General features: G+C 41.7%; 1 protein-coding gene across 7 annotated transcripts in view; it reads right to left on the bottom strand.

Moving 5' to 3' along the window:
- sept9a (septin 9a) overlaps positions 1 to 20,551 on the bottom strand; it is a 156,345-nt gene that overhangs the window by 27,588 nt on the left and 108,206 nt on the right. The window contains exon 1 of one of the 7 annotated variants that reach the window (XM_037544878.1): positions 18,264 to 18,406. The exons of the other annotated variants lie outside the window; for them this stretch is intronic. The gene's annotated coding sequence lies outside the window, so the exon portion shown is untranslated. Of the gene's footprint in view, positions 1 to 18,263; positions 18,407 to 20,551 lie in introns of those variants that run through there. 7 annotated transcript variants of the gene reach the window in all.

Raw genomic sequence — 20,551 nt, 5'->3', positions numbered from 1 at the left:
TAAATATTAGCACTGAATGCCACCATCAACAGGCTATGCTGGGCCATGCTTGTAGGAGAACTACTGATAAATCAACAAGTAGCAAACTAACAAAAGCAAAAGCTGAAACATGCAGTCACTGCTGGTCTCACTTAATGTTGGTGATGAAAACTGTTCATTTTCAACATTTGCTTTACTGGATATGACAGTTTTCTTTTATGAACTTTCATTAAAGGCCCACATTGAGGCTCTTTTGGCTCAAATATAGTTTAAACACCTGAAAGGTTTGAGTGTGAGAAATCACAACAAAGGGATAAAGATGCAGGGCATTTGGCTTTATTCCCATGGAAGGGCTGTTTCTTCAGTTTTTCATACTTTTTTTACAAAGAAAACTGGTGAAATCTAAGCAGCTTTCTATTTATATTGAAAACCGAAAAAGAAAACATGCACATTTGCATAATTTCTTTGTGAAATGACACTTGTGTACTACTGAAAGTAGGATGCAACACATTTGTCATGCATGTTTTACTCAGAATGAAAAACTGGAGTTACTACTTCCATATTCTGACTGGCCTCACAGCCACAGAGAGACACAAATGGGGAAAATCCCAAATTTTTCACATCAGAGCCAAAACCGACTCAGCTCTACAAAGTCTGAAACTGTTTCAATGTACAGTAGACTTTGGAGGCTTACAGAGAACTGTCTTAATGAAAACACGCTCTTTCCTGAAATTAGTCACTGTCAGAAAGCTGCATGAACAGCCATTCATTCTTTCCCCACCACACTGTTGTGTTTTCACTGCTGCCCACAAGATGACACACCTAGCTTCCACCTCGCAGGCCAGAAAACCACTTCCTCATTTCCCTGATCCCTTCCAGACTTAGGGGAATAAAAGCTACACACGCCTCCTTCCTTATTTCCTTTCAAACAGGTCAAGGCCACACGCACTTTCACTTCTAATCTACATAATCACTTCTAGCTTATACAGTGATTTATACTGGTTTATTTATATAATAAATATACATTTATTTATACTGGTTGGTTGGTTGGTTTGTTGGTTAGGTTATACACACACCTATTGGTTTGGTTTTTAGTTGGTTAGGTCATACACAACTACTGGTTTGGCTGATTAGGTCATATACACCTACTGGTTGGTTGGTTGGTTTGTTAGGTCAGGTCATACACAACCTACTGGTTGTTTGGCTGGTTAGGTCATACACACCTACTGGATGGTTGGTTGATTGGTTAGGTCAGGTCATACACACCTACTGGTTGGTTGGCTCGATCATATACATGTACTGGTTCATTTACTATGCCATGTAGACATATGTACAGTTTGGTTAGCTCCTACAGACCAACTGATGGATTTACTACCTCACCTAAACCTACTAGCTGGTTGTTCAGATTATATACAGATCTATTGGTTAGATCTGGTCACACAGATTTACTGCTTGGTGGATTACATCATGAAGACCTAGGGGTTGACTGACTAGGGCAACAGACCTACTGACTAGATGGCAGGAGGCAGCATTGTGTGGTGTTTTGTGGAACTACAAAAGCATAAAGACTATCTATGACATTTAAGTTTGTGACAAAAAGGTCATACTAGGTCACACCCAACCTCCTGGTTGATTGGTTAGGTCACACAGACCTAGTAGTTTTTGGTAATGATGCACAGACTTACTGGTTGGTATGTTAATCCACCCCAGCAATACTGACCAGTAGCAGAAAGACAGACAAAAGGACGGCGTGGCAGAAAGCCAAGGGTACTGCTCTTTAAAATGTTCTGAACAAAAAGGCTTTGAGTCTGCATCCTGTAATTTCAAACTTGCGCATCACAGGCAGTGTTTTCACAGTTTCACAGAAAACTGAGGGAGGATTTATAATAGGCTGCGGTTAAACTATAGAAACGGAGAACGACTGAACGGTCATCCCTGTAAATACACCAGACAGTATCAACTCTGGCCAGTGTTTCCTGCTTTAGTCAACTTACTGGCCAGTGGCAGGCCTGTTCTGTGGGCACTGGGTGAAAGTGCATAAATCTACTATAAAAAATTATTTGGTCGGGATGGAGAAGTAAAGGGCATTCAGAGCTTCCGTTTATCCGGCTTTGAGACAGCAAGGCTTTACAGCTTTTAATTAATGCACTAAATGTCTATAAACATACTAACAGCGGTTAAGCTAAATAGTTAGTAAATCCTGAAGGCTGAAGTGAACGCCATCACTGGGATGATATAAAGAAGTCAGCCTCCCTTTGTTTTGTAATGATGCCTCAGAAATGGTTTCGGTGTCCTTTAGAAGCTTCTCCAATAGTCAATTTTCAGCATGTTCCAACTTGGGCACGGTGTGTGTGTGTGTGTGTGTGTGTGTATATGTGTGTGTGTGTGTGTGTGTGTGTGTGTGTACACACACACACACACACACACACACACACACACACACACACACACACTTTAGTTTTAGGTATGCAATTAATGATCATCTCTATAATCGACTGATCAGACGACTCCTCCTCAGTTCTGCCTTCTTCAGTTCCACTTTTTGTCTCTGCCATTAATAAAAGTTCAGTTTGTGCAGGAAACGATTCCTTTTTATGGAGCAATGAAACAATGGAAGCCATATCGCCCTACACTTCCTGTAGCGTATTAAAATCTGTCAGTCCAACTCTGTTACGTATGTTATAGAGCACTTGTAAATACAACAGAAGCCAATTGGTCCCTTCACTTCCTGAAGCGTCCTACAATCTGTCGAAATGAAAGCATTTATCATAAAAACATCACAGAGCATTTTTTTAGATCCAGCAACATGAATTTTCTATAATTCTTTGTCCATAACCAATGTTGCAGATGACTTTGTGACTTTGGCTGTTTGTTAGTTTGTTAGCTAAAGTCCAAACTCAAGTTTTTTTGACATTATATGCTTTAAATTCGGTTTATTTCGAATTTTTCAGTTTATTTAGATTTTTCAGTTTATTTAGATTTTTCAGAAATTTGGTGGGGATGCAAGAACTCCTTTCACATTCACACCACACAAAACAACTTTCACTGTCCCACCACTGTCTAAAATACAGCTCTATCCTTCATTCTCGATATAAACGTACCATCCTACTAATAGTTTGCTTTAAAAAAAAAAAAAAAGAGATGCTTAACAAACGTCACAAAGCAACAAAAACAAACCGTACTTTATCTCTGCATCCCTACAAGTTAATGTTTGAATTTCCATTTGAATTTAACCAAATCAGGTCGCTGATGCTTGGTCAAAATTAATTGCTTGGCTATTAATGTATTGCTCATCTGTTAATATTATCAGCAGCTCACACTACAAACAACGTGTCTATAGAGTTAAAATGAAACATTACAGCAGATTATATGAAAAGTACAGATCTGACGCGTTGCTAGAAAAGGAGAAAAGCATGTTCTGATGTTAATTTCCCTCGTTTGGTGTGGACCATCCTTACAGTTTGCTCCCAGAATGAATGAACTACTCTAAAATGGACCAAACTAATGAAAACGTCTGACCGATCCACACCAAACAGGGTAGGTGTGAAAGTGGGCCTTTGTGAACTAATCAGCGCAGCCCTATCTGAGTTACCTGCAAAATGCCAAACATTCACACTGCTATCATCCCTTTTGTTCTGTATGACTGACTTCTCTGCTCACATCCCTCTAAACAGGCCTTCCCAATAAACTCGAAGGAGACTTACCAAGAGAAAACAGCAACACTCGCATACAAAGAAGAGATTTTTCTCGAGCTACAAGCACCATGAATAGACAGTGTTCCTAACAAACGCTGTAAAAGCAAGGCAAACACACACACACAGCATTTTGTTCCACTGACTGTGCACCATAGCGATGTGCGTCCAGTCCCTGCAATGCTGAATAGGCTTTTATGCGGAAAAACACTGTAAAAGCACCTCTAGATAAAGGTCTTGGCTATAAAGTCATACTGAGACATTAAAAAGATTAAAGTGTTTTGCACTAAAGCTTCGAGGCTCATGTAGCTAAGCAAGTATAATACTGTGCAAAAGAGGCCACCCATCATTTCTAGTCAAAGTGGCCATTAAGTACAAGTTATTCCTTTTTCAGGAGATGTTTTTGAGGACACTAGATAAAAGATAATCCACTTTCATAAGGAAAAGAAAAAAACTGGAGTCCCCAAAACTGGTGTTCAGAAAGAGTTACAGTTTGGACTCTTAATAACTGTGCAAGACCAGGTAGACCATCAAAACTGTTCCCTGCAGACAAGCAGCACTTAAACCTTTCAAAAAAAGAGTCCACAGGTGTTTCTGTCCATCACTCCACTGTGAGAAGACAAAGCCATGGGTCTGAAAGGACGTGGAATTTTCAAGAAGCCACTGATTGACAAAAAAACAAGAATGTTTGCAGATCAAACAGAGAAGCTGCTGGTGTTCTCAAAATAAAGGAATCACCACTCCAGAGTCCAGACCTCAACATCACTTAATGGGTCTTGGAATACTTGAATTGCGAGAAGCAGAGAATGCAACCAACTTCTCAGACTGAACTCTGGAGGTGTGGAAAAATATCCCTGGAGATTTCTGTACAAAACTGGAAGCAAGTCTGCTGAAATGAATGGGAGCTGTAATAAAGGCAAAGAGTGGACACAGTAAACAGTGAACCAGTGAAAAATCTGACATTGTATTTAGCTGTTGAGGTACACACACACACACACACACACACACACACACACACACACACAGACATATAAATAAAATCATTATTGTTACAGAAGAAGGAAAAAACCTACTTTACTTTTAATGCAAATAAATGGAACCAGACGTCCCCCCAACCCCCCGCCCCAAGTATTTTCAAATTATGTCAAAAACTACAAAACCTCACAAATGGAGATAGAAGGTTTTCTTCCGGCAACAGCGATAAAAATATAAACGAGTGATGTCTGACTTTTGCATAGCTGTTTAATGAAAACTTAGATAACCAAATTATCAGTACGGTGTAAACTGCATGTCTATGAAGAGAAAAACGCAGAAATACACCAGGTTTGTACATCATACACATTTCCACTGAAAGATGAACTTATCAATGTTATTGAAGAAAAAACAGGCAATAGATACTCAGTAACAGTAAAATATAAACAGTGTCAGAAAAAAATCAAATCTACTTAAGATCACTTGGTTTGAAGCCTATGATGATTTAGCTATGCAGTCAGCACCATGCTAAATGGTGGGGTTTCTGCATTAGCCTTGCAGGTCAAAAGCAACACTAAAGTAACTCTGGAGACCAAACGTGTCTTGGCTGATTGACTACATTTGAAGTGAGGAGTAGAACTGTATCAGTTTGATTTCTGGCTGAAACGCTGTTGTAATGCTGAAGGAGTACAATACATAAAGCTTCTTGCCGAAGCAGCCTCCCCTTACTCATACCTCTTGAAGCGGCCCAGTATCTCATGGAATAAAGCGCCCATTTATTATCTTGACTGCGCTGAAAGCTCTTGAACTGTCTGATGCAACGCAAAGGAAAAATTCGGCCTTACTGCCTGCAGCCTCTACAATCGGTTTCCCGTCCATTCGCAGGCGAGAATGACGCTTTTCCTCAGTGACCATACATGATAAACTGACCTCACGGCCTGTCCTCCTGCCTGGGGGACCGGTTCAGTTTACTTTTCAACATAAGGGACTTTTTTTTCCGCAGCTTTAGAACTGATCTTTAGAGAAGTTCTCAGCACAACCTCGTAAATCTATAGCACCTTTAGACTGGTCATTACACCAGTAGGCCAGCTGGGAGTCATTAACACCGTATTATCATCAAGTGCAGACAAATCCAACGAGCGACATAATGAAACGTTACTATATCTGCCAGAACGAGGAGTGATCTACAACAGCTGATTACTATCCATTACCCAACCTGAATTCCAGTAAATCCCAGGTAAACAACATCAAGAACAAAAGAGATATCTTAAATGATAAAAGCTTCATAAACATTCACATGACATCATTCCAAAAGACTACAACTCACTATAGAAAGTGCACGGGGTCAACTTGGCTGCCACCGTTTTATTGCATCAACAAATACATTTAGGGACACATTCTTTTGTACAATAAGGATTGTCATTAATCGTTAAACAGCAATCAAGGATGCAACCATCAAAATATCAATAATGAAACATGGTTCTGGTTCTGAAATCTGGTTCTCTCACACTGTAGAACTTTGCTCCAATGAGCACATGGACTGAACCCTTTATGTACTGAGATATTAACCTTTTTCTGCTGGCCTCAATAAGGACATCAACCTGACATGAACCATGGGACCCGTTTGCTTGTGGCTCCACCACATGTTGATGATGTATCATTTAGGCCCAAGCCAATTCCTTCCTCTTACCCCTACCCCTTGTTTTCGAGACTCACCCTAACCGCTTGGAACTGAGATACAAGGGGTAGTGGTTGAAATTTTGCCCTATGAAATGGGACCCTCCAAAAAAAACCCCCAAAAACTGCTTCATTAACAGCTACTAGCGCTGCTCTGTGGACGACCCTGCCAGTCTGCAGTGACAGCAGAGGAGGAGAAAGTTCAGCTTCTCTGGGCTTTAGTTACATTTAGAGCATCATATGCCTTCAAAGAGGGGGTATAAGACAATTATCCATTTTGGCCCACCGCCAATTATTTGGTGATATGAAGCTGAAGCCAGTTATTCACCAGCTTCTTGCTCGAATTTTCCCCGTTCCACCTTTTCCCATTCCTCCAAATGGTGCAGCAGTTACATTCTGGCGCTTCAGGTATGGGAGTGAAATGGGAGTAGGCTTTAGTGTCTCTTGGCCCAAAGCTCTCGATCGATCCCCCGTGAAGTGTGTGCTTGTACCTGTTTGTATGTTTTTGAAATCTCAGCTCAAAAAGATTTTTTGCAGGCTGGAAAACTTTCCGACCAGCAAAAACTAAGCTGTGCGGCCACAGCAGGCCAGTGACTTTAAAAGAGTGGCTGCACACAGCCCTCAGTCTGACTCCTGTCACTTCCCACTTCCACTAAATTGAGTGTTACGGCAGGAAGTGTGCGGACTGACAGGGCCGAGGGCTTCAGGAGATAATGGCCAGGCACGATCGAACAGCCACCGCTGAGAAAAACACCCGCAGGATGAGCGGAGAGGAGAGCGCTGCAGACGACAGACTGGCTGATTTCCTGCACTGGAGAAGCTGAAAACCAGAGACTTGTTTTCAGACGACATGGCAACCGTACAAATGCTTTGGAGTTAGCAGAACCATATGGTGCATGCTTGAGCTTATCGAAAACATCATCCATCCCTTCCATTAGCATCAGTGCAGAGCAGCAATTATTATTCCTGCGAATTCAGCTCCACAATGCCGTGTGCTATTCATCTTCCTTCCTAATTGGAACGTTTTCATATTTCTCAATCTGCTGTGCATCGATTAAGTAAACCACAGCGCTTTCACTGTTTCAAAGGCAACAAACAAAAGATTTCCACAAGGAACTCCAGGGCTGAACAAAATTAGTCATCTTTAATTGAAAGCAGAGAAAGATAAAAATATGGCTGCTCGTGAATAGCCGAGAGCTTTTGCCCTGAAAATAGACGGCTGCGACTCCAGCACCGCAAAAAAGAGGGAGCAGAGCTGGAATAGCTGGTTTATGTTCTCCAATGCAAACACATAAGTAATCATTCCACCGAAACAGAGAAATTATCATCAGTAAACTGGGGTATAAAGGTGAATGCACCATGGATTCGTCTCCACTTATCTGCCAACTGGAAATTGTCTTTAACTGGACTCCAATTAAGACCCCTGCAGTACAGATGAGTTTACTACTACTCTGGACTGCTATGCTCTCAGTAACTAGCCAGCTGTCTAGCACACCTACAGAATATTTGATCATTGCAGCCATCATTAATAAAGGGTTTATTAAATTCTATGAGCTTTTTTATTTTCAATACATCAAGATCATAATGTTATTGGTCAGATGATATAATGATATAAATATCAGTACTTATTGCCCACCCTGATGCGATGGTATAAGGGCAGACTTCCCTTGAGACCGGCGGTACGCAGATCCTAACCCTATGAATTTTCCTCTGGGGAACCAAAACATCTGCAATTTCAAAATCTGCAGAACCAAAATGTTCACTCAGATGAAAAAAACCAAACACCCTCCAAAAAGGAGTCACAATAATTATTCACCAATGAGTTTCTAATAGACTGCCAGGCATATCAGAGTCTCAAAACATAACAATAGGATCATATTACTTGTATTTTGTCCATATAACAGCCCTTTGCGCTGGGTCAGCTCTGTCCGACGTTCAGTCAGGCAGTTTCAGTGACAGATGAGCAGATTCTGGGCAATGCTTGCGCCATATGCAACATATCAAACATAGCAAGGACTACAAACGAGATTTCCAAGTGGCATTTTAACAAATGGCATTTCCGCAGAGATCTGGGTCCGATCATGAAGACTTTTTATGACTCAAGAACATCTGCTCTTTTATACATTCCGCAACATGTGACCGAGCGCTGCAGAAAGACAGCTTCGTTCTGCTTCAAGAAAAAGGAATAAACAAACTCAAAATGTATTAAAATAAAAACGGGCCATAGAAGGATTGACTATGCAAGTCCTCATGCCAATGGAATAAAATAAACACTTTGGCCTGACTCACTAAAAGTTTGCAACTGAGAGGCTACTCATTTAATGGAGTAAGACATTATGATAACCAATACTACAGGGCCAAAATAGGGCTGGGCGATAAAATGATAACGATAATTATCGCAATATAACTTTTCCTCGATAGAGCCATAAGAAATGTTAGATACAGTTTCAATATAATACATCATTCTCACACTTCCACGTTCTAGCGACTGCCTTGGTGCATCGAAAGCGACACCACTCTGCTGTCAGCTGGAGAGGGCGCACTTCTGAGTTTTTCAACATCATTACAGAGGAAGGGCGGAGAAATATACTTTAGCAACGTCTGAAATGTGGAGTTATACATTCCCTGTTTGAGTGGAGCGACCGGCGATCTGTTCTCCTGTGATCAAGTGTGAGTGACGAGATCAGTGGTGTAAAACTGGCCTACAGTAAACTCACCTCTTTCCCAACATCCTAACAAGCTTTAGCAGCATTAAATCACGTCTGCTCATCAAAGATACAGCACTGTTACAGAGCTCAGACAGTCATATTTAAGCATTAGTGCATTCCCAAGCAATGGAAGTGAAAGAAAGAAGTGGGTTCATAGAAGCAAAAGCCCTGATTTAAACGAAAGTAAACTGAGGAAGCTGTGAGACACTGGAAAGCAGGAGAGCACCCTCTTTCCAGGCTAGCTGCTTTTAGCAGTCACTTTGAACTCAGTCACTTGCACAACACGGCGAACTGATGATACTGTAGATCAAACAAGACACAAAGGCACCGATTTCAGTTTAAAATGTACCTAAAAGGGGTTTACCCCTTAAACTACTACGATAGAACAGAGAAATCCAGACATCTATCAGCTCAAGTCTGAATACTGTGATATGCTCGGACATGGATGTGGTAGGAGTGATGGCAGTGAGGCGGTGTGATCCATTACTGATGTAGCTACCCAGCCAGATATTTGCTGTTCGTCAATGTAAGTTGACATTGTTGAGAAACAGTTGTTGGCCACTTGTTTAGCACTTGTAATGGGATAGCTGAGCTCTCGTCACCAGACAGCTAAAAAATAATCCGTTTTCTTTCCTAAATGATGACTATTACAAACACTGCGGCCGTGATTTTCCAGCTGGTAAAAACAGCTCCCCAGAAACTTTCTCCCACTGTCCCATGACAGATTAATGAAATGTTACACTGCAAACAGTTTACATTAGTTTTTTATTGTTTTGGAGTTTTGTTTTTAACATTTCAGACTGTATTGATGTTTCGTGCATTAGAGATGTGTGTTCATTATTATACAAAACAAAGCACTATAAAAGAATTGCAAATGTGTTGTTACTGTTATTAAAATACTTTATCCACCAACTGGCCAGTCCCAAAAAACACTGCACCCTCCTTTTGGAAAACTAATCCAGTTCCAACAGTACATAGTACCCTATGACTTATGGAAGTTACCCTGCAGCAAAACTCAATCAGGTAGGACTTTAACCATCCTGGCCGAGAGCCACGGCACTCATGTGTGGATGAAAACGATATAACCCTCAACCTTCCACAGAGGGAGGCTTAACATGGACGGAAAACTGATATGCATGCTGGGAAACTGATAGAAAACGCTGTTCCAGTGTACATGTGCCGTGTTTGTGAAAGTGCCTTTGGATGAAGGCTATGGTGGGTCACCTCTACATTAAGAGAAGCCCACCACCGAAAAAAAGCAGCTCTATGGCCAGAAACTGACCACTTGCTGATGAAGCCTACAGACAACCTGGCGACTTCTTTATTCTTACAAGTGAGAATGAAGGTCACCAAGAACCATTAAATGATAAGAAAGCTATAAGAAAGGTATGTTGATGTGCCAATTGCTACTTTAAGACTTTGCCACGATTACGCAAGTTACTAACTTGGCGAATCCTAACATTATTAGCATTTAGCAGTGTCTTTTAACCTCTTTATGACCAGGCAAAGCTTTTCTGATGAAGTGGCTGGAAGGGGCGCTTAAAGACAACATTGCAAGGAATATACCAGTATTAGCAACATCAGGGCAAATCATTTTAACCACCTTCAGCAAAAAAAACTGCTAAAGTGGTACAACAAACTGAAACGCTACTTTTATCTGCAGAAGAAAGCATCCTGCAGTGACCTCAGCAGAACCTAACTGGTTGTAAATTCCTCAAATCAAACTCAGCTGATTATCTTCATTCCATCTTCACTTCCTCAGAAGAGGGGTGGCTCAGCATTTATCAACAGGCTGCGATCGAGCAGCCTCTGGCATTCCTCACATATTAGTGGACGTTAGCCTGAAGAGAGGCTGAAGTATTTCTCTGGAACGACAGAACCACAGAAGAGCTGTAGAAGATTCTGGAATTTGACCGTGATGAAAGACCTCAGCGTTCGATGACAGAAAAGACGAGACACCCTCTGGGCTGAGAAATCGAACGTGAATTGAAACTGAATACGTTTGAATTTTAAGTACATTATTTTCCAAAAAATAAAGTAGCTGGAGTTGACAGCACATATAACAGACAATTTATACGTTCTAAATCAAGAAGTGGGCACTATATCATGGTCTGATGGAAACCACACACTTAAACAGAGAAGACTGTCTAAGCTACATAATGCTGAGGTAAAATGTGGACTGTTGTAAACAGTGCAATGGGAAATAAATGACGGTTTATTTGATTATGTACACTAAACTGGGACAACAAATCCTTATGGCTGATGTACTGGACAGCTTTGTTTTCACTGTGCATTGTGCTCTAAGCGGTTTGTGATTGGTTGGTTTGCATGTCTATCAAACGGCCCTTTCCTAATCTAAGTCGTCAGTTTTCAAAGCTTACATAGGCTGGATCACGAGGCTGTATTTCCACACAAATTATATACTACTTATTATTTACTAGTCATTTTCTTAGAAGCCATAAAAATCCCTACATTCCTTGTAGCCATGCATTGAGAAAAATTAGCTGTGTCCCAATTGATACTTGATACCAATACTAACTAGTGTTTGAGTATGTAGTATAGTCACAAGTGTCAAAGTTGAGTACACTCAAAAATCCACAATGCACACTTAGAACCAGTCAATTTTTGAGTATAGTAATGGACACCATTGTCCAACAATCCAGCGGGAAACGGAAAGGCAGGAGCTTCTCGCGTCTGGAAAATTCTAAAAAAATGCCGGATGGCGGCGCGACAGCAGCTGCGGTGGTAGCGGGACCAGAAATGGTGTATACATGTCATTTGTAAAATATTCTGTAAAAAACAAAATGTGTTATACTCACTAATCTTTTCATTTCTAAGCATTTCTGTAAAAAAATTCGTTTGCGAATGCACGTTAATTTGTCAGCTAGCCTTCAGAGTCTAGCTCGCTATGAGGTGCGTTGTCATAGCAACGGCTCGTGACTTCCTGTTAGTAAGAATGATGTAGGACGTTAATATTTTGTGTAATAACCTGTCGAACTCATACTATTAAGATTAGTGCGCAGTATATACTGTATAGTATTAGTGTGTAGGACACAATTGGGACGCAGCCTTTCGTGAATGAGCTTTCTACACCCGGCCATGACAGCGCCACCTGTTAGGCTGTGGAAAGTTCTAAAACAGGCGTTTTTGGCCATTTCTCCACACTTCCCCAGTCTTACACCGCTTCTGTCCTGACATTTTTGGAATGTGCTGTAGGCATTCAATTTGGAATAAGCATAAACTTACAAAACTCAATAAAGATTCAAAATATTAAACCTCTCTTCTCTGACCCGTTTTCAATCAAAAACCCATAAATGACCGTTTTAATGATAAATGATCGCTTTATCTTATTATTATTATTATTTCTTGCACTTAAACTACAGCTGCAAATTTTTTGGAACAGGGTCTGAAGCTAATATTTTGATATGTCGCATCCTCGAGTTTTCATTCGATTGTTAATGATCATTCGCTGACTAATGACGGTCGTCACGTCCCAAAATTTGCATCCGTACTATGACACTACTTTCCCCACAGAAACTGGATCTGGCTGTTTGTGTAACTAACAACAACAAATCCAGCTCAGTGGAAATTCCTGATCTCGGTCCCTAATAATAATGAAATAACCAGGCCAGCTTGAAGAACACAGAAGTTTCTGTCTCTGTATCTGCAGTTGTTTCTCAGATGTCTTCCTGCATACTTGGCAGCAGCTGAACACTTGCTGCTGTGAGTGCATGTAAAAGACTGTGTTGTCTTACAGGTCACTTGACCTCCGAGTCAGTAACAACTGTGCACAACCAGTTCTGCACAGAGCTTCATAAACGGCTGGACGTCTTAAATGATAGATAGAAAGTGCAGGTCAATCTCTATTTAAAGATAAAGAAGCACTTTGCTGACTGCTGCTTGGGAAGGTGTAAAAACGTATCGCAGTGCACGACTGAAGAAATAAGGAGTGCTGACTTAATGTTCTGATTAATGCTAATCAATGTTCAAACATCTCAAGTGGAGCTGCCGGGTAGAAGGAGAAGAGGTAGACCTCAGAGAGGGTTTATGGATGTAGTGAAGGTGGACATGGAGATGGTTGGTGTAAAAGTAGAGGAGGCAGTGGATAGGGGCAAGATGGAGGCAGATGATCCGCTGTGGAGCCCCCTAAAGGGAACAGCCGAAAGAAGAACATCTCAAGCAGCAGCGGATAAACAGTGAAAACATCGCCACGTTGAACTTTCACAGTTTGTATGAGGTACATTAGACAAGCGATTTATAATCTTTCTTCAACAAAAACCTCTCCACTACAGGACTGAACCTCATTAAAACATGGCACCCCAATCGATGCGCTCGTAAAAACAGAGCAAGACCTGGTCGACACCAAATCTGTCCCCTATCAGATGGACAGCACTTGAAGCTTACATCTTTAAGACAGAGGAGAAAATCAAGCTCCAGTCTTGCTTAATATCTGAGAAAATCCACAGGTGTGAAGGTGAAACCTTGAGAAGATGGTGATATGTGAAACTACAGAACCACAAAACTAAAGAACCACAACTGAAGCATTAGATTTAAGGCCTATTCACACCAAGTCAGCGAGGAAAGCTCATTAGTTCGCAGTTCTTCTTGGGCATGAACAGACTAGGATCCTCTGAGATGAACTACAGTTGCTATATAGAGCTGCTGTGACCTACTCACTGCCACGCTCCAGCTTTTCTCCTGTGGTTCGCTATACATCTCTGCTACCTCCACGTTTTTATAGTCAGCTTGTCGAAGCTTGTCACACAGGCTTTTGTGCTCTGCTACGAGCCACACTGGAAACTTGATGCGCATTTGTTTGAGCTGCAACCATGACAATGGAGCTCTGATAGGTCAGCCAAAAAAAGACAGCATCAAAAATCGGTCTGTTTCAGACTTCATGAAAAAGACGGCGTTAAAGACGTTTGTTTTCAAAACCCGATGTGCGAACAGACACACACACACACACACACACACACACACACACACACACACACACACACACACAACTGCCAAACTATAGGCTTCAGTCCTGAAGTGCACAGAAACACTTGGAGCCCTCACACGTACACAATGGGTCCCACCTCAATTGTAGACGATGTTTCCATCCCACAAGAATCCTCCTTGAGCGCCAGCATGTGTCTGAATCAGTGGAAGTGGGTTTTCGGATTTCTGAGCTTTTGGATTTGTCTTCTAGGTCTGGGAGGGAGATTCTGAATGTGCTTCGAAAAAAAGCCGAAAGAAAGTACAAAATGTCCTCCGGTGCTGTGACGATTAATCGATTAAACTCAAGAATAATCAGTAACAGCTCACTGTAGACCTGCATTACACCTACAGACCGCCGAGTCAGAGTCGGGAAGCACCTTTTACTAATTTAACCGCCAGTCAAATCAGGCACTATGCACGTTATTCACTTTTGAGGGCATTAAGATAATCTACACGCATAAAGAAGAAGAAAGTCAAAGGAAAATAAGTGGGGAACAAAAGCAGTTTACAGAACAATGAACTGACCAGCCCAGAGTCCAGAACTCAACATCACTGCACGTGTTTAGGAGTATTCAGGCTGTGAGAAGCAGAAAATGCAATCTGATCATAATCTTCCCAGACTAAACTTTGGATGCATGGAAAAACATCCCTGAAGACTTTGTGTCATTTTATCTTAAACATATTTATCGTTCCTCCGACACTGAGAAATGAATAACTGGTCCTTAAATGGTCAATTTGACTTTAAATGAAGTCAGTAAAGGCAGGTTCTTTGGTTTCTGCACAGCACTGCACACGCATGTAAACACTGACAAAAGGTTTCTCTCAACAAACGTCAGTTGTCGAAACACTTTCTGGGGAGAAATGACATCAAAATGGACCAAGGCAGCTTTTAAGAGAACGGATGCTTGTTGGAATAAGCCTGTCTAAAATGTTTAGGTTTAAGTTAGTTGTCATAAAAGGCTTATGTGGGTGTTATGGAGGCATTACGTAGCCTTACGAACGCCACAATTCAATTAACAGTAAATGAATCTATTCAAATTTACTTTCTGGATGATTCAGCCATGATTTAAATTTAACTTTCTCTCTTGCAGAAACAAGAAACAGTCTGGCGCTCATTTATACGATTATTACTGTTTAATGTTTTTATAATGTTTTAACGACATTCATAATTTTCAGTCAAGTATGTCAGAATCTTTGAAAGGCTCTGAAAAATTTGTTACTTATCAGCCAAGTCAATTATCACTGTTCGGCCTTTATTTTAAAGCTCTAATTACTACGTTAAATCCAAGTAACTGCCAGTTTAATTGACTACTTATATAATAAATATCATCCTATTCGACTCAAAGCATGTAATATGAACATGTCTTTTTCTGAAGCAGAAAATATAAGAAATTAAATGTAAAAACATGTAAAAAAAATTATAAAAATGCAAAGAAATGTCCACCAGAGCAAGACAATGTAAAAATATGCATAATCAAGAAAACAGAGAATCATCGCTGATTCATCACAAAGAGGTTTATTCTTAAAAAAGTTTTGAACTTTTAAGAGGTTTTTTTTTACGTTTGAGTGATCTGGACAGTCCTGATAACGTCCCCCTTGTGTCCAGCAGAAACAGCTTTCTTGGAATAATCAATAAGCGAGAACACACACAGTGGCCAGGAGAGCGCCAGCGCTCAGTCGCTGACCTATTTAGAGTTTAGTTATAGTCTTCAGACCTTAGACTTTATTTCTGTAACCCTCACCATGACATCACCACTCAACCATGACACCACTCTAACGGCTCCGACGTGCCGACATCAGAGCGAGCTCCGAAATGCAACACTGCAGCAGCTGCCCCGGGCTTTATCACCAAGGAATTCTGGGTATCTGAGCTTTACACTCCAGCTGAGCGTCCAGAGAACCGTTTTCGCCACTGAAGAAAAGCTGTTACACATCTTTCATCTGATACTGTGATGTTCAAAGGGAACTTTCACTTGAACACTAGGTTGAGATTTGAAGACGTTCCGAGTGGTTTATCTTGAAACGGTTAACCGTAGAGAAACTTTCTTTACAGTGGTGCTGACGGGAACCAGGAGCTGCGATGTCTGCAACACAAATACAGCCACTTTATTTACTATCCTAAACCACCAGAGAACCTACACGTCTTTCGAGATGTTTAATGTAACTTTGATAACGGTGAAATATTAGGAAATCTGAATAAATACTGTAAAACAACGTCTCGGGCATCAGGCTGTGCACACTTCACTTCACGTAATAACTTTCCACTAGGGAGCCTGTTAAACGCTTCAGACGTCTGGTTCCCATCACCGCCATTGTGAACAATTCTGACTAGATTAGTTTCTGTAGAATGAAGCATTTCACATCAAACCACTCCGAATTACTTTATTACATCCTGATGGATTCAAAATGCCAGAAATTTTAAAGAAAAAAAAAAAAAAAGTGAAATTTCCTCTTTATTATATAGTAATAAAAACCCAGCATGGGTTCAGATAAATGTATAATGACTGGTTTCTGTGTTCTGCCAAAGCTAACTAATTTTAAAAAAGCTTATGCTAGATAACTCTATCTTTATCGCTCAGGTCTACGTAAACAATGTACCATTGACGTCAGTCCATACGGTCCTTAGTACGGTAACTAAACAGCAAAATGCATGTTTTGAAATCACTGAGTGCGTTTACATGCACTTAATAATCCGATAACCACATGAAATCAGATTTCGTCAGCAACATCACGCCACTTTACCTGAAAATATGAACATACATGATCTAAAACATGAAGAATATTTGAGTCCTTCAGTTCATCGAGAACGTAGTTGGTTTCTGCATCTCGCAGCAACACTGCTCGCATATTTCTGGTACCACTGTCTGTTTTCGCACACAGACTGAGAAACCCGGAAGAAAGCAGAGTAACAGTTGCACTGAGAACATGCGCTAAGCTCTCGTCATCAGATGTGTAGATCAGAGTACGGTGTTAACATGACCATTTGAATAATCGGAGAACTGCAGAAGCCTGATAATGATGGGATTACTGAGCGAATATCAACACTCAGTGTTAGTTACATCACAAAAATCAATGGATTTAAATGGATCACTCATTCAGTCCACAGCAGCCTAGTCCTGCACACTCAATCATACTGAGGTTATGAGGATTGCTTCAGCTGGGACTTTTTTAATCAAGGCAAAAATGCAGGGAAGCCTATCAGAGTGAGACAGAGCAAGACACACAGAGAGAGAGAGAGAGAGAGAGAGAGAGAGAGAGAGACAGACAGAGAGAGAGAGACAGAGAGAGTGAGACAGAGCAAGACCAAAGAGAGAGAGAGAGAGAGAGAGAGAGAGAGAGAGAGAGAGAGAGAGAGAGAGAGAGAGTGAGACAGAGCAAGACACAGAGAGACAGCGAGAGACACAGAGAGAGAGAGAGACAGAGCAAGACACACACACAGAGAGAGAGAGACAGCGAGAGACACACACAGAGAGAGAGAGAGAGAGAGAGAGAGAGAGAGAGAGAGAGAGAGAGAGAGACACAGAGAGAGAGAGGACATAGTGGGGCAGAGAGAGAGCAAGACACAGAGACAGAGAGCAAGAGAGAGAGAGAGAGAGAGAGAGAGAGAGAGAGAGAGAGAGAGAGAGAGAGAGAGAGAGAGAAGGTGAAATTACAAAAATTACAAAGAGCGACAGAAAAAAGGAGAAACCCTGTAACCTGTAAGCATTAATTACAAGGCCTGGAGAGAAGGTGGAGAGAAAAATGAAGGGGAAAAAAAAAAACAGTACCAACCCCCCTCCACACACACACACACACACACACACACACACACACACACACACAGCCATGCCACGCCTCCTCTTCTTCCTCACAGTCGTGCAGCCCTGGCATTGAAGTAAACGCTTGTCAGAGCTGCTCACTTAACCTGGACTTGTACAGTGTTTTGGGTAAAAGCCTCTTAACAACACGCGTAAATGTCCACGCAACAGTGCAGAGCTAAACATCCACAAAAGGGACAAAATAAAAACAAGACGTGACGCCTCTGACCGTCAACACAGGAAAAACTGGACTTGGCTCTAACGGACATGAGTGCGCACACTGCACTGCACACAGGATCAGGGGTGAAAGGGCATCAACACTCACAGTAACGCAAAACCAGCCACGAAACAAAGCAGAGCTGCAGACGCAGAGAACGAGAGAGAGGAAAAGAAGGGAAAAAAGGAGAAGACAGGAGGAGAAAAGGCAAAATAAAACAGAGAAAGTGCAGACTCACCCTGCCGCTCAGGCTGAACCCTCCTGTGTGAAACAGCTGGAGCCACTGAGCCTCACACAGGCTCCGCCCACAGCACAGTCATGTGACTCACACTCTCTCTCTCACACACACACACACACACACACACACGGCACGCCCACTACAGATACACTACAGAGGAGCGTGCGCGAGCGAGAGAGAGAGAGACTGACAGATACATGGAGAGAGGAAGAGGGGAAAAAAGGAAAGAGGGTCAGGCAAAGAATGAGAAGAGATAAAGAGTAAAGGAGAGAGAGAGAGAGAGAGAGAGAGAGAGAGAGAGAGAGAGAGATGTGAAGAGGAAGAGAGAAAGAAAGAGATTGTGAGGGAAAATACAAAAGAGAAAGGAAACAGGCAGAAAGAGATAAAGTTTCAAGGAGAGAAAGTAAAAAAAAAAACAGAATGAGGGGAGAGAAAACGAGTGATAAAGAAAAAACAGATCGGGAGAAAAAGGAAAGAGTAGGAAGAAGAGAGAAAGACTGAAAAAGAGTGAAAATGGAAGGACGGAGAGAGCGAGTGAGACAGACAGAGAGAGAGAGAGAGAGAAAGTTGTGTGGCTCTCTGCGTTTTTGGTTTGATAGACGTCTGTCTTTCTTATTCTTTTACAGTCTTCATCAAACCAGTCGTCCTTTGGTTTTTGGTTGTTTGTGGTATTTGTGAAATTGATGCCTGCTTTCTTTGCTGACTTAGAATATATGTCATGAATTTGTGACACAGCCATAATAACACCTGATTGGTTTAATTCAAATGACTGATAAAATGCATTACTAAGGTTGGTGATTTCTGGGGAGATCATAGCGGTTTTACAGTTTGGTTGGAATGTATTACAGGACTCATCATTCACTGTTTTGTGTTTACCGATTCTTTTTAGATAAACACTGATCTGAGAGTGATCTGAGAGTGATCTGAGAGTGATCTGAGAGTGATCTGAGAGTGATCTGAGAGTGGCAGCTGTGGTCTGACAGTGAATGCACTAATAGTGGAGGGGTCCATGTCAGTGATTGTGTAGTCGACTACACTAGACCCAGGAGCTGAGCAGTATGTGAAGCTCCCTAAAGAATATACTACCGTTAAGAATATACAGACCTGAGGATGGACAGAGTTATCTGGTTACATCCGTAACCAGAACATCCGTTATCAGGACTATTTCTTTGAGTAGTGACCGGGTTCGTGTGAATGTGTATTTATTGTCAATAGAATCGAGAACGAGAATCACTCTCTGTTCCTGTTCTGGCGCTTAGGTCTCCGATCAGCATGACAGTGCCCTGGGCCTGGAAATGTCTGATGAGAAAGAGAGAGACAGACAAAGAGAGAGAGAGAGAGAGAGAGACAGAGAGAGAATGAGAGAGCGAGAGAGAGCGAGAGAGCACCAGACAGAGAGAGCGCAAGAGAGCAAGAGTGCGCGAGACGGAGAGAGATGGAGAGAGACGGAGTGAGAGAGACAGAGAGAAAGAGAGATGGAGTGAGAGAGATAGAGAGAAAGAGAGAGACAGAGAGAGTGAAACAGCACGAGAGATAGAGCGAGAGCGAGAGTGAGAGCGAGACAGAGAGCACGAGAGAGAGAGAGAGACGGCGAGAGAGAAAACTCGGACCGTGAAAAGCAGAAAATGCAACCAACTTCTAAGGCTGAACTTCGGAGCTGTGAAAAATGTCCCTGGAGATTTCTTTGAAAACCGACTGCAGGTTAGACCCGTAACATTACTGCACTGCTGCTTTACCAGCTCCCTTCATCTCCAGCTCCTGCTGATCTTCTGAAGTCATTCTGAGCACCTGGTTTAAGAGCGGCCGCAAACAAGGTAAACGCTGGACTGCGTGCTTCGGATGACTCCGGAATCCACTAAACTGGACGCGCTGTAACCCCCACCCCCCACCACTGCTCGTTTCCGTCAGTTTACAGCTGTCGAAGCTTTTCCAGCTGTGTTCCTGAGGACGTTGGAGAAGGAACGAGAAGCACACAGTAAAAAAACCCTGTACTTACACAAACGCTCACTGCAGGCCTTTCCTTAAAAATCACTTAATTTACACTTTAACTCCTACAAAGACTTCAGAAACAAACTGTCAGAGGTGGTAAAGTTAATGGAGTAAAGAACAAAACTAAAAAGAGAACAAATAACATTTGTAGCCATCAGAGAGAGAGAGAGAGAAAGAGAGAGAAAGAGTGAGAGAAATGAAAGGAAATGAGAGAGAAAAAAAATGTGAGGAACAGAGAAAGAGAGGAAAAGAAAGACAAAGGAGTGAGAAAGTGAATGAGACAGTGAGAAAACAGAGGA

This window comes from Pygocentrus nattereri, chromosome 14 (assembly GCF_015220715.1).
Source record: "Pygocentrus nattereri isolate fPygNat1 chromosome 14, fPygNat1.pri, whole genome shotgun sequence".
Taxonomy (NCBI): Eukaryota; Metazoa; Chordata; class Actinopteri; order Characiformes; family Serrasalmidae; genus Pygocentrus; species Pygocentrus nattereri.
This window is presented reverse-complemented; position numbering and strand designations above follow the sequence as displayed.